Below are 23,986 nucleotides of genomic sequence, written 5' to 3'. Positions count from 1 at the left end.
TAAAACATGGGCACTGTGGGAAGTCTTGCCCATTGCCCTTAATATACCCAGACGGCATATGCTCGTTCAGAACGAGTAGCATTAAAGAATCATTTAAAAAGACATCATAGGAGATCTTCTGAACATAATATAGATGTACACAAAAATGCTACTTCTCAGAAAATCTTGATGTTAATCAATATTTCTCGCATTTCACAAATAATTTAAGAAATAACAAATCTGTTACTTGTCCATTCAAAGGATGCAGCTTCAAATCTACTTTCACTTTGCATAAGAGTCGAAGCCACCATCTCAATATCTTGGAACATTTTAAAATTTAGTTGAAATATAATAGCACACTAATTAACGTGAAGCTAATGATATAAACACAGTATAACAGGTCAAGTATGTCATCAAATGATGATGATGGATATGAAGAAATATTGAAGACATAAAAATGTGTCAAGGACTTTCTCCTGCATCATAACAACATTTGATGACTCATTGCAGTTGTATTAGATATGGTCAAGTATACAAATCCGCTGTTAACCCTTTCAGGGCAAGGTAGACTTGCAACTGACCACAGGAGAACTTATTTATATAAATAAAATTTTTCACTTATTGAAAGTGGAGTATGTCCTTGATTCAGCATGTGAGAGCACGTTTGTGTATATTGCACTTTTGAACATCTTAAGTGAGCTTTTCAGTGACTGATGTTTTAGACAAGGATTTTCAGGCAGATATGTCTGAAACTGGGACTCAGTTGGGCTTCACATAAACTTGCAGAGATGGACTCTACTGCAAGCAAAAATAATTTTCTGTTCTTTGTGTTTAGCCCTTGGTTTGTACAAAGAGATTCTGAGTTGTGCAATCCTTTGGGCACATCTTGTAAAAAATACAAACATTTGTGCAGTATACTGGGTAATTGCAAACTTACTTCTCTGACAGCGGTTGGCTTTAACATCAATCTGCCTGGCTTGTTTGAGCTTTACTAGTGATATAAATACATATGGCTATGAGAAGATCCTCGACCTGCTGCTCTGGGACACTGAATGTCTGGAACAAGATGGGCTGTGCATAAAGAGATTTGATGAGTGTATTAAAGATACGGCTCTCCGTGTGTCAGCACACAACCTTTCTGCTTATTCTTTAGCTGGATTCCAAGAGAGATTTGATGTGGACAGGTTCTGTTGTTCTCCAAACTCCAAACAGGCTCGCACACATCACCACTGCCACGAGATTTCCAATAGATTGGCACCATGATCTTTTTGAGGGGCTAATACAAAATGAATTGAGCCTCTGCTTGCATGCACTGGCTTTCAGGAAGTACATTACTTTGGATGACCTTAATATATACTGCCTGGCCAAAAAAAAAAAAAAGGTCACACACTCTAATATTTTGTTGGGCCGCCTTTAGCTTTGATTACGGCATGCGTTCGCTGTGGCATCGTTTCCACACGCTTCTGGAATGTCACAGCATTTATTTCTGTCCAGAGTTGCATTAATTTTTCCCCAAAATCTTGTATTGATGCACAAAGTCTTCTCCAGCACATCCCAAAGATTCTCAGTGGGGTTCAGGTCTGGACTCTGTGGTGGCCAATCCATGTGTGAAAAAGATGTCTCATGCTCCCTGAACCACTCTTTCACAATTTGAGCCCAATGAATCCTGGCATTGTCATCTTGGAATATGCCCGTGCCATCAGGGAAGAAAAAAATCCATTGATGGAATAACTGCCCCCACAGACTTGTACGGTAGGCACTAGGCACGATGGGTGCATCACTTCAGCTGCCTCTCTTCTTAATCTGATGCACCCATTACTCTGGAACAGGGTAAATCAGGGCTCATCAGACCACATGACCTTCTTGCATTGCTCCAGAGTCCAATCTTTATGCTCCCTAGCAAACTGAAGTCGTTTTTGCCGGTTAGCCTGACTGACAAGTGGTTTCTTAAGGCTACACAGCTGTTTAGTCCCAATCCCTTGAGTTCCCTTCGCATTGTGCATGTGGAAATGCTCTTACTTTCACTATTAAACAAGTCCCTGAGTTCTACTGTTGCTTTCTACTATTTGATTTCCCCACACGTTTAAGTGATCGCCAATCACGATCATTCAAGATTTTTTTACGACCACATTCCTTCTTCGAAGATGATGTTTCCCCACTGTCCTTCCACTTTTTAATAATGCGTTGGACGGTTCTTAACCCGATTTTAGTAGTTTCAGCGATCTCCTTGGATGTTTTCTCTGCTTGATGCATGCCAATAACTTGACCCTTCTGAAACAGATTAACATCTTTTCCACGACCACAGGATGTGTCTTTCGACATGGTTGTTTAACAAATGAGAACCTACTCACTGCATCAGTTAGGGTTAAATAACTTGTTGCCAGCTGAAACAATCACCCATGCAGTAATTATCCAATGGGAGGCTCATACCTATTTGCTTAGTTAAATCCAGGTGGTGACCTTTTTTTGGCCAGGCAGTGTAGTTATTCAGTCTTTCCCATATACATTTTCAGACAAAACAAACAGACCTCAGAAATTCTAAAGCCATTCCATTTCAAATCATCAATCAGAGGCAACAGTCACAAGAATTGGACTCTTTTAAGAGTCTCACCAAGGCTTTTAATAGGTAATAAAATTGCTGAGAATGACAAGGCTTGGGAGACACTAATGCACATAAAAGACATCCTTGCTTCTGCACAGTATTCTGAAGAAATATTGTGTTATCTTGAATTAAAAACATCTGACCACTGAAACTTAAAAGATGATTTTCCAGATTACAAGCTTCTGGAATTAAACTGGATGCTCATGTATATGAAGATCCAGAATTCAGGAATGAGCTCTGCAGTCTTCCATCCATTAGTGACCTACCATCTCAAAGAGCAACTGTAAAGGTGGTCTTTAAATTGTCCTCTACTGACTCACCTCTCACTAATTCCACCTTGGACACTGCAAGCTTGTCGTCCCTTTCTGAGGCACCGCACCTAAAAGATCGATGTAAGCATTGGCCTGATCCCATTATTGTACCAGGTGTTTCCCATGATGGTGCAACTAAGAAACGGAAATGAGAAAGATGGCACACTACTTGTAGTAACAAAGTTTCAAGTTTCAAGTTCAAGTTTGGTTTATTTGTCACATACATAGTCATACACAGTATAACTCGCAGTGAAATGGTGGAGAGTGCTCTGTCCAAACTGAGGAAAAGAAAACGGGTGCATAGAGAAATATAGATATTCTATATATGTGAAATATATATATGCAAAGAGAAATATATATATTCTATGTATGTACAAAATATATTAACAATGTATGTACAATATATGTATATTATGATTATATACACAATGTACAATGTATATGGTTGTGTATATATGTACACAATCTACAGAATGTACAGATCCATTTCGTAGAATAACATATTTACAGTTGTTGTGTTACAAGGTAATTGAAATTTTATATATATATATATATATATATATATATATATATATATATATATATATACACACACACACACACACACACACACACACACACAGTTATACAGTTATGTTACATGGTGGTGGTGGTCCCCACAGTTTATCAGTTTCCCTGATTCAGGGCCCGAATGGCCTGTGGGAAGAAGCTCCTCTTCAGTCTCTCTGTCTTGGTTTTCAGGGAGCGAAAGCGCCTCTCTGACCTCAACAGAGAGAAGAGTCTATTGACATGAACATGAAAGCAAATTCTTGACAAGCTTGCTGATGCTATCTACACACACAAGGTGTACCCATCCAGTGAGGAGTATGAGGCGACTTTCGCCGAAAGCTCAGAGAAGCTGAATGTCCAGAGGTTACTATTAATGGAGGCAAAAGAGGTGCATATGATGGTGCTTCAACAACCAAGATCAAGAAGATAAATTTCTTGCCAGCATTCCTGGTGAGAAAGAACTTGGCAGTGCTCGAAAGGGGAGCAAATCCAAATCCAATGGGAAGCCAAATAGATTTCCAGACTGGAAAATTTTGGTTGAGAAAATGGAGAACACGTTTGCCTTAAAAAGAAGAGAAAATGTGGAAGAAGAGCTACTAGTGACAGAGATAAAATTAAACTGGCCTTCACTTTTCACTGAGCGACATGTAAGTACATTGTCATTTTTAATCCTTGAACATTAATTGGACCATGGTGACATAAAAATGAATTATGGCTGTTTTTGTTAAAAATAGCTGGACAGCTCCATATTTTGCTTACATGTATTCAACAGATTGTCTTTTAATTCAGAGGATCATGTACATGGATTTGAAGAAGTTCTACAAAGGCCTGGATCAGCATCTAATAAAGCTCCTTGAGTTATATCACTCAAAAAGAAATGTGGGAATAACAAAGCTCAGGGATGTGATGCAACGTTTGAAAAGTGACGTGAGTGCACTTATAATTTCACCTTCCTTTCCCCATTCTTTCTTGTCGCACTTTATTCGGATAATTGACAGTCAGTATTATTAATAATAATAATAAATTCAAATTATATGGCGCCTTTCACAGACACGAGGTTGCTTCACACTGACAGAGATGGAGAAGAAAAACAAAAAAAGACAAATAATTCACACAATCAACACAATAATTAACAAATACGGATAGGAAGAGAAGTTATGAAAGTATTGAGAAATGAGGTGTTTTAAAGTTGAGATTTGAAGGATGAAAGTGAGGAGCCAGACAGATTGAGGTTAAGTGTTCCATAATTTTGGGGCCATGACACTAAAGGATCTGCCAGTATTGATGAGCTTTGCAACCATTATTTCTTAGATTTTTCTTGTACTGTATGAGTTGTTTATTCATTACTGTGGGCTTACTAATAATTTACAGTTTCTTAAAAGTGATTTAAAATCATAATGTCTTTTAAAAACATGCTGACACTTTCTGCGTGTTTTTTAATGTTTATTTTAAACAGAACTCCAATCAGAGAGAGAGAGGGAAGCAGCAGATGGGCCTACCGTATTTTATGCGAGAAGACCCTGCCCACTTCATTAACATATGTCAGAGGACCCTGCCCACTTCATTAAAATATATCAGAAGACCCTGCCCACTTCATTAACATATCTAAGAAGACCCTGCCCACTTCATTAACATATGTCAGAAGATCCTGCCCACTCCGTGAACATGCGTCAGGTATGTCTTTAGTAGCATAGTGCTGTTCACATTTACTTTTACATTTACACATTTACATTTACACATTTACTCTGCATGCTTGATTGAATGTTAAAATGATACCGCTCTCTGTTACTTGTTTTCAAATAAAGCCAACAGACGAGAGGGAAAAAAACATTAGAGGGGTTAAGATCAGCATCCTGATTGTGCGACTAGTTGCAAATGTCAACATTGTCAGTGTAATCTTAGTCATTGGGGAACAGGTGCTAACGGAAGACCTGCGTCATTGCCAAATGCCAGTGATTGGACTTCTGTATGCTCTCAGTGTGGACTACCTGAAAGAGCGGAGATACACTTCTGAAGTAATGCAGTGAATGATCGTGAAGGTTGGGGGAAAAGCCTGCTCAGCAGGAGTTTATAAATTGAAAAACAAACTCTGACAGTAAGTACTAATTGACTAAGAGTCACAATACCCTTGTGAAAGGGTAAGTTTACTTTTTTTTTAACAATGAAACTTTTACTTCAGTTGGATTGTTTTTTTCATTGTACAAAGGTTTAGGCAGACTATCTGTTTAGATTAGTAAATCCACGTGGCAGCCAACACTTTTTTTCCCGTAAATTTAATGTTTTTAAATGTGTATCGGTACGCCCCCTTCCCACATATCACATGGTACGGCCCGCCATGTGCCTGTGGGCTCGTCCTTGTTGACTGTTTTCGTTATAACTGCGCCTTGTTTGCTGCCGCGCCGCCTTATCGCACACCTGCACCTTGTTATTCGTTTCATCTATGCATGTATATAAACCCCTGTGATTTGTAACATATTATCGGTCATTGTTCATGTTCTCATTTATGTTCACGCTTTGCTTCTTCCGCTTGTTTATATCGCGTTGTCTGATTAATGTGAGTGCCGTAAGCCGCATTGTTTCGTCCAGAGACGTCTGTGCGCCCTGCTCCTTGGCCCTGCGGCATTCGGCCTGTCACGAAATGCAGCGATATTTTACTGGCTTAGATTTTTATTTGTATGGCTATTTGCTGGTTATCAAAGCTATTTAAATGAAACATTTAAATAAACGTGTTGATAATTCATGTTTCTTGTTTTTTTGGATTTTGCCTAATAGCAAAACGTGCTAGAATAACAAAGTATACTTTATCAATAATTATCTTGGCAGGTAGTAACTGTTCATTAACTGTTCATTCAATTCATTTGGACAAAAGATTTGTAATTACGTCAATGAGATGCAAAGTTAGGTGAACTAAGGAGATTTTTGCTTAATATTGGCAGTCAATCACATAATGAACAGCTAGATGAACAGGTTAAAAATAATTGTCGCATGAAAATTAGTCCATTAAACTATAAGAGATTATTATTAATCTGACAAAGTGATGTTAAGTAAATCAATAAAGTCGAAGAATTTGCGTCTTTTCAAAGAACACACACAATGGTAAACTTAAAGTCCACTCGCTATCCAGGGGTTTGAAAAGTCCTTCGACTTTATTGTGAATATTTTTGCTGTTAATACCCAGTGTTGTTTGTAGTGTATTTGTGCTGTTTAATCATATTCAAACGCATTCCTATTTAAGTAGATAGATGGATGGATAAACAGATAGACTATTAAAAATATTATTTGTCAACTAAAGAAATATTTGTAACTGCTGCATTGGGTTGTTTTAACTTATATTAGGATAGTTAGTTTAAGTAACTAATCAAAAATGATTTACTTAACAGCACGTTGTCAGACATGAAGGTTGTCCGTTGCCATGTAGAAACCTGCTCGAATCGGTTGTTTTCTCACTTCATCCTCGCACTAACCCCGCGGACTGGGCAACCATCCAGGACCTTCAAAACAAGTGTTAGAACATGCTTTTAGAGAAATGCACCAGTAATGTAATATCACACAGGTTTCACAGAGATAGCGTAAGCTATATTAGCTGTGGCCAGTTTCCATACATTCACATTAATAAACAGACAAAAACAGATTGCCAGTTTGTTTGACTGCTTAAAAATGGTGGAGAAATTGAATAATAATAATCGCTCAGTTACTGTTTACTTGCAGTGAAAGACTGCTTAGCAAATGTTACAGCACTTAGCTTCCCCTGAGGTTAAATTGACTATATACAAGTACCGATGCCCAACCCCGCTGAAGCCAGACGAGATCAGGAAATGTCGGGGTGTCAAGACCGTAAGTAACCGCTGTTTAAAGTGATCTTACCGTTATAGATCCTTAGCCAGCTAACCTAACCTAGCTAACTAACTACGCTTCACTGAGAGGTGAGTAGCAATGGTTCGACACGGCAAACTAGTTAAGTCAGCAGTAAAGTGTATAAGACGGTATGGTATAAGACATATCAGTAAGACATACTGAATCTTTCCCACAGAAGTTCCCGTAGTGTAGTGGTTATCACGTTCGCCTAACACGCGAAAGGTCCTCGGTTCGAAACCGGGCGGGAACAGTTTTTGCTTTTGCGTTGCTGTGACGGTACATATACTTCACTATTCCAGTACTACACTGAAATGTCTGTTGAAATCAACAATTTCATGCAACACAATACAATAAAAAATTACACGAGATATAATTTAATCGATGAACACTTAATCGATTGTAAATCGTTTAACAATAATTCCAAATAACACGCGAGGGGCAAGGCCTATATATATATTTTAAATATTTTGCATATAGGCTACTTTTATTATATGCAGGAAAAGACTGTTATACTATAATTAATATTACTACGCCTTTATAACCAGTGGATAATAACAATGTTGTACATTCTTATTTCGAAGATTCTTACCACTAGATGGCGAAATTACCCCGCTCAACTAGTTCTAACAGCCTCGAAGTACTTTCCTGACCCCCTTATTTGTGCACTCCATTGTACAACTGTTTGGAACAGGGAGTAAGGATCTTGAGGTTTCACTTTATTGTGGGTAAGTAAGGTAGTTCTTATGTATGTATGTATGTATGTATGTATGTATGTATGTATGTATGTATGTATGTATGTATGTATGTATCTATCTATCTATCTATCTATCTATCTATCTATCTATCTATCTATCTAATAGATAGATACTAGATACTTGATAATAAATAATAGACACTCTGTATGTGTTGTTCAATAAAACGTGAAGCAAACCAACAGTGGCTTCTGCTCTTTTCTGTTGCGGTCTGGACCTAGACCAGGCTGTAACACTTAACCAGGGGCATTGATGAGAGTAGCCAGTAGAATGTCTATAGAGGGAAGAGTATACTTGCCATTGGATGCTCTATAGTCAAACCTATTTCTAGCTCTTATTTCTAACTGGTCTTATTTCTAACTGTGGTCTTATTTCTAACTGTGGGCATATTTCTAACTGTGGTCTTATTTCTAACTGTGGGCATATTTCTAACTGTGGGCATATTTCTAACTGTGGTCTTATTTCTAACTGTGGGCATATTTCTAACTGTGGTCTTATTTCTAACTGTGGGCATATTTCTAACTGTGGTCTTATTTCTAACTGTGGGCATATTTCTAACTGTGGTCTTATTTCTAACTGTGGTTTTATTTCTAACTGGGCATATTTCTAACTGTGGACATATTTCTAACTGTGGGCATATTTCTAACTGTGGACATATTTCTAACTGTGGTCTTATTTCTAACTGTGGGCATATTTCTAACTGTGGGCATATTTCTAACTGTGGACATATTTCTAACTGTGGTCTTATTTCTAACTGTGGTCTTATTTCTAACTGTGGTCTTATTTCTAACTGTGGTCTTATTTCTAACTGGTCTTATTTCTAACTGTGGGCATATTTCTAACTGTGGGCATATTTCTAACTGTGGTCTTATTTCTAACTGTGGGCATATTTCTAACTGTGGTCTTATTTCTAACTGTGGTTTTATTTCTAACTGGGCATATTTCTAACTGTGGACATATTTCTAACTGTGGACATATTTCTAACTGTGGTCTTATTTCTAACTGTGGGCATATTTCTAACTGTGGGCATATTTCTAACTGTGGACATATTTCTAACTGTGGTCTTATTTCTAACTGTGGTCTTATTTCTAACTGTGGTCTTATTTCTAACTGTGGGCATAGTGGCAAAATAATTAGTTGCCACTGACAGTGCAGCCAACCTGACCGTATTCAGAATCTGTCCTCATCTTTAATTCATGTGCCTTAAATGCTCTGAACCCAAAGGACTCCAGGGGAAACCTGCCATTTAAAAGCAGGGAGGACGGTGTCCTATTTAAGCAGGAGTTTCCAGGCCAATGAAAAGCCAATGTCCTTGTGATGCACGCAGGGAGTGATGGAGAGCCAGAGCTCAGAGCGATGGAAGAGAATGCTGACTGAAGAGTGTGCTGACTGTGATCTGGGAGAAGCCTCCTGGAAGTCTGCCGGTGTTTCCCCATGCCTTGTGTCCAAAAACACAAAAGGCAGGTCAAACGACCTATCCTGCAGCTATGAACGAAGTCCATGCTAATGTTACCGCACCATTTCACTACAAGCTGTACAAGGGTGGAATGGCCAGGTGTGGCCTTTGATGGCAATCTGTACCACATGTTGAAATCTGCTGTATAGGATTATCTTCACATCTAAGTTCACATCTATTCTCTGAAGACGTTTGCCCCTCCCCCATGTCCAAAAGCTTTTATATCTACTGCTTTATTTGCCACGTCTATGAAAGGTCTTAATCGGAGTTATTTTTGGACTGCCACCAGCAATGTTAAGTGTTGAACAAATAAACTGAAGAAAACAGATTTTTCCAAATTCATTACAAATGCTCATTTTCTAAGATTTTGGATAGAGTTTTTGCTAAGCACTGTTCTTTAAGTGGAGGAATCAGATATATACAGAATGGGATATGAGGAGGATCACAGAATTATGCTGTGGTCGACCCTAATTGTTGATAACGGGGTAAAGCAGCTGTGTAGTGAAATCCTGCTAACTGAGCTTGGCACCACCTTTCCTGCGTCCTCTTATGCAGCTCTGTCAAAATGAGACGATTCTGTTGTTCAAAAAAACAAGAAGCAAACCAACAGTGGCTTCTGTTCCCAGAACAGATTTTTTATTGCTGCCTTTGCAGAGTTCAATAAATGATGAAATTCTGACGTAATGAGAAATTGAAGCGACAATAACTTTTATACTGAATGTCAGACACACACACAAAATTAGTTATATATGTACACTCTTTCAGTTATTTTTATAACCGAAGCTTGTCAGTGCTGTTTTTTAAAATATTAATTTATTATTTTTTTAAACTAATATTAGACTGTTTCGTGTGGGCAGACGCCGCACGCTTACGAGACTACAAATTAAGATATATTTTGTGGTTGCTGTGCTCTTTACAGGTCAGAGTATATATTTCTTTCAAACCTGTGTAACATGAAACATTGATTTTTTATTTGCAGGCACATACTACCAAGCAAGGCCGCTAAGAATTGGCTAGTTCGCTCAGTTTGCTGATGCGGTCGTATCAGACTGATTTTTGTTGTACTGCTGACAGGTTGTGTCATTTTGTATTTTTGTATTGCTTTTGGTCTGTTGAATTAGTACTAATGGTACAATGTTCTTTTAAAAATGGCCAATTGTGTGGCGTACTCTCCAACTGTGTCTACGAAGTAGATATTGATAGTTTAACTCCAGGCAGAGCAGATTTTGCACTGCTGCGAACGCTGCATGCTGACGAGCCTACAAATTAAGATATATTTTGTGGTTCCCGTACTCATTACCTGTCAGAGTTTATTTTTCTTTGAAACCTGTGTAACATGAAACATAAATTGAGTTGCATACTGACGAGACTACAAATTATGATATGTTTTGTGTTCGCCGCTCTCAGTACAGATTATGCATTGAGACTAATTATTATGTGCTGAGAATAAACCACGCATCATCCTTCCTGACTCAAGACGGGTGCGAGTGGAACACACGCCGGTGGGGCGGGGCATAAAACCAAAGCCTATGACGTGTGTAACTGAAAAGCAAAACATAAACAAACCGCCCCGTGGATGCCCCCGCTGCAGGGGCATTGGTTTTGCTGCGCTTTTGTGGCAGGGGCATTGTTTATGTATAGGCCTGACCTACTAGATTATGCACAGGAGATCAGAAGGTTTTCACAAATACGCAAATTTTAAAAAAGTGCTGTCAACTTACCTTCATTCCCACCGTGCGCTGTTTACTGGTCCAGTAAAGTTGAGGGTTGCTTCTGCCTAAAGGTTTAGTGAAAGCAGCTGTATTCTCTTCCATTTTTTTTTAACTGTATGTGCTCATCCCTACCCCCCTTACATACAACCAACCATGGAGGTTTAATGTGTATAAAGCATAATAAATGTATCTGATTCCAGATTATAATTAACAAATACATTGGAAAGATCAGGTTCTGTTGTATAGCCCAGCATACATTAATCTAGCATAATCAGCCAAGCGAAGTCCTTTAATGTTAAAACAGCCTGCCTTGTCAGAGGTTTACAGTTTGGCTAGACTGATTTATGGTTTAACCTTGTAAACGTGGGCAGCAGAGATTTGATACTTTATAGGGAATGTTGCCCATTTTGGTGTTGGCAGTCTATAAAACAATAGCTGGTTCTTCACTTCAGTTAGTGAGTATTAAGACATTTAAAACAGAATGATGCAATGCTACCTGAAGAGCTGAGTTCATGGTAACACACGGTAACACAGGGGTTATTAGCATAATGCAGACCAATAAGTTACACATTACAATTGGATGGGCATCCTAATGAGGCAGTAGAAATGTTGTAACAGAAATTAAGCATATATACAATATATAGAGGTAGACAAGGAGTGAGGGAGAAAGAGAGAGAAACAGAGAAAGTGACTCATACTGGTATCACCCCCACCACAGGACAGCAATCAGGTACACAGTCACACAACCTCGCAGATGGTAGGATTGATAACCAGCCTCATCTCTGCATCATAACCAGCCTCATCGCTGTGTCATAACCAGCCTCATCGCTGTGTCATAACCAGCCTCATCGCTGTGTCATAACCAGCCTCATCTCTGTGTCATTACCAGCCTCATCTCTGTGTCATAACCAGCCTCATCTCTGTGTCATTACCAGCCTCATCGCTGTGTCATTACCAGCCTCATCTCTGTGTCATAACCAGCCTCATCTCTGTGTCATAACCAGCCTCATCGCTGTGTCATAACCAGCCTCATCTCTGTGTCATTACCAGCCTCATCGCTGTGTCATAACCAGCCTCATCTCAGTGTCATTACCAGCCTCATCGCTGTGTCATAACCAGCCTCATCGCTGTGTCATAACCAGCCTCATCTCTGTGTCATAACCAGCCTCATCGCTGTGTCATAACCAGCCTCATCTCTGTGTCATTACCAGCCTCATCGCTGTGTCATAACCAGCCTCATCTCAGTGTCATTACCAGCCTCATCGCTGTGTCATAACCAGCCTCATCTCTGTGTCATAACCAGCCTCATCGCTGTGTCATAACCAGCCTTATCTCTGTGTCATAACAGCCTCATCTCTGCATCATAACCAGCCTCATCGCTGTGTCATAACCAGCCTCATCTCTGTGTCATAACCAGCCTCATCGCTGTGTCATTACCAGCCTCATCTCTGTGTCATTACCAGCCTCATCTCTGTGTCATAACCAGCCTCATCTCTGTGTCATAACCAGCCTCATCGCTGTGTCATAACCAGCCTCATCTCTGTGTCATTACCAGCCTCATCGCTGTGTCATAACCAGCCTCATCTCAGTGTCATTACCAGCCTCATCGCTGTGTCATAACCAGCCTCATCTCTGTGTCATAACCAGCCTCATCGCTGTGTCATAACCAGCCTTATCTCTGTGTCATAACAGCCTCATCTCTGCATCATAACCAGCCTCATCGCTGTGTCATAACCAGCCTCATCTCTGTGTCATAACCAGCCTCATCGCTGTGTCATAACCAGCCTCATCGCTGTGTCATAACCAGCCTCATCTCTGTGAGAGACGACATATGTGCACAGCAATGGGAGTAGATGAAAACAAGACCAGAGTTTCGACTACGCCCTGTTAAACCAGTTAAAATTGAAATGGTCAGGGACAATAAGGTTATCAGATAAAGACATATATGCTATATAAATTAAAAGGTATGTATTCATGTAGTATTTTTTAAAACTGAGTAGTCTATCTGACAATCTCATCACAATCATTAAGATTAATAAGATATTACCTAGTTAACATTCACTAGCTCCAAAAGCTTTTTTTCAGGTTCAATTTATTAAACTCATTACACGACCACTGGAAATAACAGAATTTACTGTGATTACACTGGCTGTTACAGAAAATACCCTGGCATTTTTCAGCATAATCTCAATCTATCCCTATCATCTGTAGCATATAGGATACTGCCATTGGCAATGACAGTTTTCTCTGCATTTAGACAAAAGTGGAATAATCCAGTAATGTGAGGCTCTATCACTTAATACAGGCACAAATCAACAGGATAGGGAACATCGGCTGCAGATCCTATACTTGCCACAAGAGAGCACCAGCACATAGATTTCCATCGATCAGGCCTACATTTAATGCATTTGGCGGGTGCTCTTTTCCAGAGCGACTTATGTGTGCTCCCTGGGAATTGAATTCATGACCTTGGTTTTACTAGCACCTGCTTGTAATTATGATACGTTAAACCACAGACTATAAACTGCCATTCCTCATGAAATGAAAAGCTGACAACAAACAGAACAGGCTTCTCCAGAAGATACGGGTGGGTCTGAGCAGTAAAGGTAGGTCTATTACATGGGCTATACAGCTTTGCCAGGGTTGAGATTACAAATCAAAGCCATTTGTGAGGTCCCAGCTGCATCAAGAAGGATTTGTTTTATTTTCTCATCACTCCCTTTAAAAACAATGTGCTAATTATCATTTTACTGGAAGACTCGAGCAAATTAATTTAATTAATCTTCCACAGAAATTTTGGGATAATTTCGAAAATAAATGTCTTGGTAATATAAAAAGAGTTGTTGTTTACTACCTGTATGGGTACATGCACATGTGTGAGATCACCTTACCCAATCTCTACAAATTCACAGATTGTTCTGGGACTAACGGTTCAGTTTGGAGAGCCAGCGCTGAGCACCTTGTTTTGCTTCCTCCTTCCTTTGTCCCATGACTCCTGCTTTTTAAAGACTTCCCTTCCCCAGACTCATTTACTTCAAACGCAGGTTTAAGGGTAATCACCATATGGCTTCCCCATAGGGGACCGCGCAGGACACAAGACCAGTGTTCCAAAACCATTCTCCATAATGGGAAAACACCATTAGCACGATGTGAGGAGTCGGAATCAATACAACCTGAGTAGGACCGGTGGGGTTGGCTGGAGGTCACAGGGGTCAAGCTGTGAACGGCTATAGCTCCGTATGTCACTGTAACAGAACTCAGCCCCTCTGTGAAGTGCTTTGTTAGTAGGGTTCACCACTGCTGTATGCACTGCGACTACGGCCGGGGTAGTTCTGGGGTCAAGAAGCTTAGTGTCCTCCGTATCAGAAAATGTACAGGAAGTCATTCGGAGACAACAGATCAAGAGATTCTCATACAACCTACTTGTAAGAACTTACAGACCCCAAGCACAAGCACAGTATAAATGGTTTTTATAATCTTAAGATTACACGTGTAATACTAACAACACAACAGTGGTCATTCAGTGGTCTGTGGTCATAAAAAAAGAATTAATGTAACATATAATTACTCAGAAGTACGAACACTGTAGTAGCTTTGTTAAGCCGCACTAACCTTTTTTGTGCATTTAATTCAGATCTGATTAGCCTGCACACGTAGGGTCTGATGATTGTCCATAATGCATTCATTTATTAAACTGCTTTGTTCTTCGAGTTAACCAATAACTGAGGTCCATCAGAAAGCTCAGTCACATACAAAAAGGAATCAACAGCACCTGGGAGACAGTTCAGCAGGTCACTATGAGAAGAAAAGATGTATTAGTCTCTCTCTCTCTGTCTCTCTCTCTCTCTATCTATCTATCTCTCACTCTGTAATGAATTCTTTCTATTGAATAAGCAGTTGAGAGTAGATTTGTCTGGGGGCAGGCAGAGCTCTGCTTCACTAACAGAATCACGATGCCCTGCTTCTTATCTGTGGATGTTGGCTCTCTCCCCATCAAGACAAGTTACTCTCCTAGCAGGTACCGTGATTATAACATTCATGGTTTGCTCCAAGACCTATGAATAAGGTATTTGTGAAATAAGCAGTTAGTGAACAAGGATGCTTGGAATCGAAGTGCATACATTCTAAGTACGCATTTTAAAACTGGTCCCTGAGTGGTTATCTGCTCTACACCGAACTGTTTTATTGACATGATGGTGCCATGTGAGTAACTGTCAAATCAAATGCCTTGAAAGCTTGTCTTTTGATTGTCCTGGCCAATCAAAATGATTGTGATCATGTATCCGATTGGGCAGACTGGAGTTCTAGATCCCAAGTCCATACTAGTTTTTTTAATGTTTTTTTTGCAGTATGGTCAGTAGTCACCTCCTGATGCATCCTCGATAACATGGGCAGAACAAGAACTAGATGGGCATTTGAACTAGATGAACGGAACAGTATTTGCGCTGCAAGAACACAAGTACAGCCTTGAACGCAGACTGTGAAAGGCCTTGCCACATATTGCCGAGTCACCTTCCTGGTACGTGGCTGCTTAAGATGAACTGTCACCTGTGAAACCGTTTCTCCTCCTTCAGACAAAGTAAAGCATGAATCAGTATTCCTTTGTAAAATATCTGAATTATTTTTAATGCACATAAATGTGTATAATAATCCCAGACCCTCTAATGCACATAGATGGGTATAATAATCCCAGACCCTTTAATGCACATAGATGGGTATAATAATCCCAGACCCTTTAATGCACATACATGTGTATAATAATCCCAGACCCTCTAATGCACATAGATGGGTATAATAATTCCAGACCCTTTAATGCACATAGATGGGTATAATAATCCCAGACCCTTTAATGCACATAGATGGGTATAATAATCCCAGACCCTCTAATGCACATAGATGGGTATAATAATCCCAGACCCTTTAATGCACATAGATGGGTATAATAATACGAGATCCTTTAATCCACATACATGTGTATAATAATCCCAGACCCTTTAATGCACATAAATGTGTATAATAATCCCAGACCCTTTAATGCACATAGATGGGTATAATAATCCGAGATCCTTTAATCCACATACATGTGTATAATAATCACAGATCCTCGAGACACTGCAGTGTGCGGGATTCTGATGGTTCTTTCAATCATCAAAAACAACCTAAAGTGTGAATGCATGAGTTGACGCAAGGAGCAGTGAAGTACTGATGGAATCACGTGACATCTGTACAGTGTGTGTGTGTGTGTGTGTGTGAGTGTGTGTGTGTGTGTGTGTGTGTGTGTGTGTGTGTGTGTGTGAGAGTGAGTGTGTGTGTGTGTGTGTGTGTGTGTGTGTGTGAGAGTGAGTGTGTGTGTGTGTGTGTGTGTGTGAGTGTGTGTGTGTGAGTGTGTGTGTGTGTGTGTGTGTGTGTGTGTGTGTGTAACTCAGTTATGATAATTATGATAAGTACGATCAACTAAAAAGTATGATGAAATTTTAAATGAAAAGAAAGCTAATATTAATGGGTAGTTATACTGATAGATGTAATATAAGTAAGTCACTCTGGAAGAGAGCATCTCCCAAATGCTGAAAATGTAATTCTAATTAAATTTACATATTCATATACTGTATTCAGTATCTGGCATTGTTAAACATGTGGAACACTGAAATGTATTTCAGTATGATCTACATCTCTAGCCTTTACAAACTCCAGCAGTTTACTGTCCAGGCATTTTATCCCACACTCAGTCCGAAGCTTTTTTAAAAGTTTAGTTTGAATACACGTTGTCTGTTCTTAGTGGTTATTTGCTTAGAGCTTATACAGTGTTCACAGTGCTCCATTTAGAACTCTCTAATTTTGAGTCATATAATTTGTAAATTAAAAGGGTGAATTTTATGAAAATGAATCAAAATGTAATTCTAAGTCGATTTCTAAAATCAAACCAATATATATGTATCTCTGTCTGTCTCTCTCTCTCTTTGTCTGTCTCGCTGTCTGTCTGTCTGTCTTTCCCTCTCTTTGTACCTCTAGTGTCTCTAGAAAGAGACACTAACAAACACTGATCCACCGGACCAGAATTTACGATAAGGACACTGGGATGTTATTGAACCTGGAGAGATGAAGCCGCCTGAGCGTAAAAGGAGTCAAAATGATCAGGATAGAGAGAACTGAACTACTGTATAACAGAGCAGCATAACAGACACGGAAGACCGCTGGCATCTTCAACCACGTGGGAGCCACCAGGCAGAAACCGGGTGGAGAACAACATCCAAGAACCTTCAAGGGCTGAGGCAGGTCCTCCAGAGCCAGCTGAATGGGAATAACAAGATCAAAGCGATGAGCGTGTAAGCCCTGCCAGTCACCAGATACCCAGCAGGCACAGTGGGCTGGCTGGAAGAAGAGCTGGAAGATGCCAACATCGAGATCAGAAAAGCCCTCTCAATGCACGAGGGCCCCCCACCTAATAACCAACATCCCCAGGCTGTAGACGAGCCAGAAGGAAGAGGGGAGGGGCTATACAGAGTGTAAGGTGAGACACTGCCAAACTGCCAAACAAATAGGGGACATGGATGCCATGGAAACAGGGGAGGTGCCAGGCCAGCGCAAGGAATGTACCACAGACAGAATGCAGAGGTGGAAAGGAGACAATCCAGCACCTAGTAGACTGTGTAACTGAGACAATCCAGCACCTAGTAGACTGTGTAACTGAGACAATCCAGCACCTAGTAGACTGTGTAACTGAGACAATCCAGCACCTAGTAGACTGTGTAACTGAGACAATCCAGCACCTAGTAGACTGTGTAACTAAGACAATCCAGCACCTAGTAGACTGTGTAACTGAGACAATCCAGCACCTAGTAGACTGTGTAACTAAGACAATCCAGCACCTAGTAGACTGTGTAACTGAGACAATCCAGCACCTAGTAGACTGTGTAACTGAGACAATCCAGCACATAGTAGCAGTGTGCAGTGAGAAAATAGTGAGAAAAAAACGGTTTAATAATAATGATGAAGTAAAGAAAAATGTGCAGTGAATAAAGAGAGATAAAGATAGATGGAGAGAATAAAGAGAGATGGAGAGAATAAAGAGAGATGGAGAGAATAAAGATATAAATAGAATAAAGAGAGAAAGGGAGAGAAAGAATAAAGAGAATAAAGAGAGATGGAGAGAATAAAAAGAGATAAAGAGAATAAAGAGAGATAAAGAGAATAAAGAGATAAAGAGAATAAAGAGATAAAGAGAGATAAATAGAGATGGAGAGAATAAAGAGATAAAGCGAGATAAAGAGAGATGGAGAGAATAAAGAGATAAAGAGAATAAAGAGATAAAGAGAGATACAGAGATGTAGAGAATAAAGAGAGATAGAGGGAATAAAGAGATAAAGAGAGATGGAGAGAATAAAGAGAATAAAGAGATAAAGAGATGGAGAGAATAAAGATAAAGAGAGATAAAGAGATGGAGAGAATAAAGAGAGATAAAGAGAATAAAGAGATAAAGAGAGATAAAGAGAGATGGAGAGAATAAAGAGAATAAAGAGATAAAGAGAGATAAAGGGAGATGGAGAGAATAAAGATAAAGAGAATAAAGAGATAAAGAGAGATAAAGAGATGGAGAGAATAAAGAGAAATAGAGAGAATAAAGAGATAAAGAGAGATAGAGATGGAGAGAATAAAGAGAGATAGAGAGAATAAAGAGAATAAAGAGATAAAGAGAGATGGAGAGAATAAAGAGATAAAGAGAATAGAGATAGAGAGAATAGAGAGATAGAGATAGAAAGAATAGAGATAATAGAGATAGAGAGAATAGAGATAATAGAGATAGAGATAGAGAGATAGAGATAGAGAGAATAGAGAGATAGAGCGCTAGAGAGCTGGAGAGAAGAGTAGTAGAGCTCGTGAGTAAAGTAGCACTGAGAGATGAGTGTTAAATGTTTTCTGTAGAAACTGTTTTGATGTGGCCATCGCGAGTTAATACATTACCAACAGTAACGTACCGTACGACGCATACCAGCATAACAGCCTTTTCTGTATATTTAATATATATTCTGTATATATAAGATCATTGTGCTATGGTCGTATAGGGGGGAAGTCACTAATTTAACAAAGGAAGTGAACGGATCTGTTTAAACGTCATTAATAATATCTAATCATAAAATGCGTGCACGCAAGATATATTGGTTTTAGTAATAAATATAATATAAAGTAAATGACAGAGTAAATGACAGTATATAAAACCGGTAACAGTTACAGCAGTAGAGAGCGTACATGTTAGAGGCATATTAAAATATCAGCAACAGGTGAAGGGTGGAGTTAAAATATTACAGGATAAGAAAGTTAACCAGAGCGAATGGCAATTAATACAATTACCCAAGTAAATTCTGGTCAATGCGTTATTAAGCAGTTGAATCCAACAAAACAACTTAGAATCGAGGGAATAGATTTGTGGATAAAATAATCATATGGAGAGCGATTTATTAAGTGAGACACAGGGAGTGCAAACGCATTTTTGGCTTGAGAAAATATATAGAAACTCTGCAGGTGTGGAGTGTCAGTAATCGTTAGAGCTAATAAAACTTAAATTGGATCAGCTGACTAAGTGGCATAAATTGGATGAAGCTGAGGCTGTATTTCCTCATCTTAGGTTAAGGGAAAGAATAAGGAGGATTTGGAAAAGGATCTGCTGGCTGCAGCTGTTATTTAGCCAAGTGCCTGTAAGAGCAACAGTTGGATTGGGGCGGTTACCGTGGGGATCATCTGAACCACTGCCAGTGCTGGATGATGGAAGGTGGTGTAGAGGGTTAGAGATTCTTGTAATGATAGACAAGAGGCAGGTTTAGTGGGATAGATGGCTGGCTACGTCCATATTTGCGAACAGAATTAACTCAATGAGCTCAGAGCATTGGAGGCAGACACCTGTGCGGAAAGCTACAACTGTGAGCAAAATAATTGCTGTGTTAAACCGGAGTCAGGAGGTCATGCTCAAGCCCAAGAGTCTTCAGAGAGAAACAGGTCCAGGCACATACCGGGTTGGGTTAGAACAAAGACTGGTTTGAGAATAACTGGTTGTTGAAAACACATGACTGTTTACAGGGAAAATTGTTCAATATTTGTGTTACCAAAAGAAAAGAAATTGTGGACGCGTGACAGAACAACAGCAGCCAGCTGGTGGTTGCCTTGCTGAAGGAGTGTAACGCAGAGAGGATCAACTGATAAAAAAGATGAAAGCTGATCCTAATTCGGAGGCTGCTGTATTACGTCGTTTTAGAGATGAGAAGCAGAGTTGAGGATACAGCATGTTTTCACTTGCCCCGACACTAGTAGATCGGTGAAGGAAGTTTATTTTAAATATGGTGCGGTGGTGAATTGGTGGAGGATAAGGATGGCTTGTTATCATGATGGAAGGGTGGCTCAGATATACCATACTTCAGAAAAACTGTGGGAAGAGGAAAAAATGAAAGCTTCTGGATGTTTGTTTTTTTTTGAAGGGCAGCATGAAATTAGAAAAAGGGATGTTTGATATGCTGTGAAAAAAAGAACCACTGTATAGAACACCAAGACCTAATCGATAGCTAGATACTGTTATGACATGCACACATAGTGCTTATGAAGTGATTAGTGAACACGAACGCCAATTGTAAGGCATTATGTATCATGCTTATACTCGCCCCAGAACTAACAAGGTCATGCTAGAGGTTCACTCAGAATGGACCCCATGTAGACACACAGCACGTGAGGAGCATAAGTGAGTGATTTAAATGTATGCAGCAAGTGCAAATGATGGGAATTGCAAGTATAGTAATGTTCCGTTTTAGCAGGGAGTTGCAGTAGGCATTTTGCTGATACACAGAGGAGTGAGAGGGAGCCCTTAGAGAGAGAGCACAAGCAGGTGGGGGCGCGAGAGCCCACACACACACACGCACACACACACACACACACACACTCACACACACACACACACACAGACACACACACACATACACACATACACACACACACACACAGCCCCCTCCTACTTCAGGGGTAGGAGCTGCAAGGACACACACACACAACACACACACACACACACACACACACACACACACACACACACACATACACACACACACACACAGCCCCCTCCTACTTCAGGGGTAGGAGCTGCAAGGACACACACACACAAACACACACACACACACACACACACACACACACACACACACACACACACACACAGCCCCCTCCTACTTCAGGGGTAGGAGCTGCAAGGACACACACACACACACACACACACACACACGCCATTGTAATAATAGGGAGATAGACTTGCACACTATACACACACTGATTTATTAATGTTGATTTACTGTTGCGCTTAATTTATGAACAATAGAAACAGATTGCATATTACTTCATTAAAAGTAGTGCTAAGAAATAGTGGATTTAAAATAGATTGTCAGTATATGATACAGTAATACATGATGGGGACCAAGCTAAGTAAACAACGAGCAGAAAAGGAGATGACATCACTTAATATGGTCCTATCAGAAGGGCCGGGGACAGAAAGAGAATGAATGACTCATGAAAAAAATGGAACAAGATGACAGAAAAACCACAAAAAACCCCCAGTGGCCAATGAGAGGATGTTTTAATGCAGAAACCTGCCAAATAGTTAGAGACTTTATAGAACAAAGGAAAAGTAAAAAGAAAGCTGAAGTGGCTAACCAACGACGTGAACTGAGCATTTGAAAAACATGCAAGACAAGTAAAAGAAAAATAACTGGATAACAAGAAGAAAAGTGAAACTGAGGAAAGCAACGGAGAGACCACCACCCTATGCCCCAAAACAAAAGAAAACAGCAGAAATGTATCCACTGCTAGCGACAAGAGAATGGGTATAGTGGCCTTTCCAGGCCAGTGAGTTGAAGTGTCACCTGAGAGGCCACCTGCAGACATTGAGGATTCTGAACAAGAGTCTTGACTATGGCTGGTAAGCAGTCATTCAGACTCCAACGCAAATAAGGGCGTGAGCCTATACCGCCAATACTGTCACCATTGAACATCCTGTGACGACTGGATCACAGGTACATCAAGCACTAACCTTGAAGTTTCAAAGGGACATTGACAGTCTGAATTGGGTGAGAAGAATGAACTGCATATTGTTTCGTTTGGTTTTTATTTGCACTGTAATTGTTTCTACTATTTGGTTTTCACACAGAAGGAACCCAGTTGACTGTGATAACATGTCAGGCTGTGATAACCTCAATGTTATAGCGGGCTTGAATCACACGAGTGCTTTTAACTACACCAACCAGGCAGGTACCCAGAGGTATGTACGTCGTAAACACAGCGTTGCCTCCTCCATACAAAATCTGCTCACAACTTTGCGGGAGCAAAAGATGTATACTGCATTTAAACATCCAGATAATGTATGGTTATCATATGTTAGTTACTCTGCTCGTACCATTACAAAAGATAGCTACATTGCATCCGTCAAAGGGAAAATCAAGCCAGTCATTTGGCCTCTTCCCTTCAACTCCTCCACGTGTTAGGGAGACGCCATGCGCCTTCTGGTGTCTGATGTATAAAAGCTACGCCTGTTATGCTTCAATAAGTAGGTCGGAATTAAGGCTATTCCTGAATAGTTGTAATCATATCCTTTCTCCAATCCCACGTCATATTGTAGGAGGTAGTGAAATTTACATAAAGGCAGAATGGTTAAACACTACAATATTTCCAGATTGTTTTTATAGTACGGGAGGAACAGGTCCTAAGATGGGACATTTTTCAGGGAAATGTGAAAGAATTTGGATTTCGGACCATGCCCCTTGCCATGTGAACAGTATAAATGGTACCCTCAAGTACTTTGATAATGCGACTGGTGAAATTAAGAGATTATATGTGACCCTAGCAGCCAAATGGACAGGTTTATGTGTCCGAGTTATGCTAAAAGTGCCGTTGTCTATGATTCCAGAACCGGAATCAGCATTAACGGAGACTCATCATTATGCTCAACAAATACATCATCACATTAAAAAACGTGCTGTAGTACCAGGAAGGTTTAATGACAAAGTACACCTTGATGCTATCGGAGTTCCTAGGGGGGGTCCAAATGAATTCAAGGCCAGGGATCAAATGGCAGCAGGATTTGAATCAGCACTTTTCTGGTGGGTTATGATAAATAAAAATGTAGATTGGATAAATTACATAAATTATAACTAGCAGCATCTTATTAATTACACTCATGATGCACTAACAGCTATAGCAGAGCAATTAGAGGCTACTTCACTAATGACCTGGTAACATCGTATGGCTTTGGATATGTTATTAGCAGAAAATGGAGGTGTTTGTGTTCTGTTTGGTGAATACTGCTGTACATTCATCAAAATAACACAGCCCCGAATGATTCTATTATAATAGCACTGTCCAAACTGGAACCCTTGAGATATGAAGTCGCCGGGAACTCTCTCAATACAAGTGTCACTGGATGGTTTGATAGCTTGTTTAGAAAATGGAATGGTATAATTATGTCTGTCTTAACCAGCATAGTGGTAGGAATTGTTTAGCTAGCATTTTGAGTTATTTCATTCCTTGTGTTAGGGGTTTGATTGTACGTACAGAAAATAAATCAGTGTCAACTCAAATGTATGTTGGGTGTCAGCAGTTCACCACACTCAGTCACTTATTTGCCATGACGTTTTGCTTCAGTTAGACATTTGGACCTCGTGTGGCTTGCCCTGCTACTCCCTTCCTCCGCCTGCTCTGATAGTTTGATTGATGTATTGTCTAATTCCATACCAGAATTTTTACAGGGC

At 39.9% G+C, this 23,986-nt stretch overlaps 2 long non-coding RNA genes and 1 other non-coding gene across 3 annotated transcripts; all 3 read left to right on the top strand.

The window, feature by feature from the left end:
* Positions 1–3,951: 3,951 nt before the first annotated feature.
* LOC118242502 (uncharacterized) lies at positions 3,952–5,944 on the top strand. Its single transcript, XR_004776879.2, has 3 exons — positions 3,952–4,088; positions 4,231–4,368; positions 4,898–5,944. It is a non-coding gene; the product is annotated as an uncharacterized LOC118242502 (long non-coding RNA).
* Positions 5,945–7,473: 1,529 nt separating this feature from the next.
* On the top strand, positions 7,474–7,546 carry trnav-aac (transfer RNA valine (anticodon AAC)). The gene has a single exon. It is a non-coding gene; the product is annotated as a tRNA-Val (tRNA).
* Positions 7,547–22,172: 14,626 nt separating this feature from the next.
* LOC113591274 (uncharacterized) lies at positions 22,173–23,986 on the top strand. The gene is made up of 3 exons (XR_003412178.3): positions 22,173–22,255; positions 22,390–22,500; positions 23,973–23,986. It is a non-coding gene; the product is annotated as an uncharacterized LOC113591274 (long non-coding RNA).

Source organism: Electrophorus electricus, chromosome 17 (genome assembly GCF_041902795.1).
Source record: "Electrophorus electricus isolate QZ-2024a chromosome 17, ASM4190279v1, whole genome shotgun sequence".
NCBI classification, from domain to species: domain Eukaryota; kingdom Metazoa; phylum Chordata; class Actinopteri; order Gymnotiformes; family Gymnotidae; genus Electrophorus; species Electrophorus electricus.
This window is presented reverse-complemented; position numbering and strand designations above follow the sequence as displayed.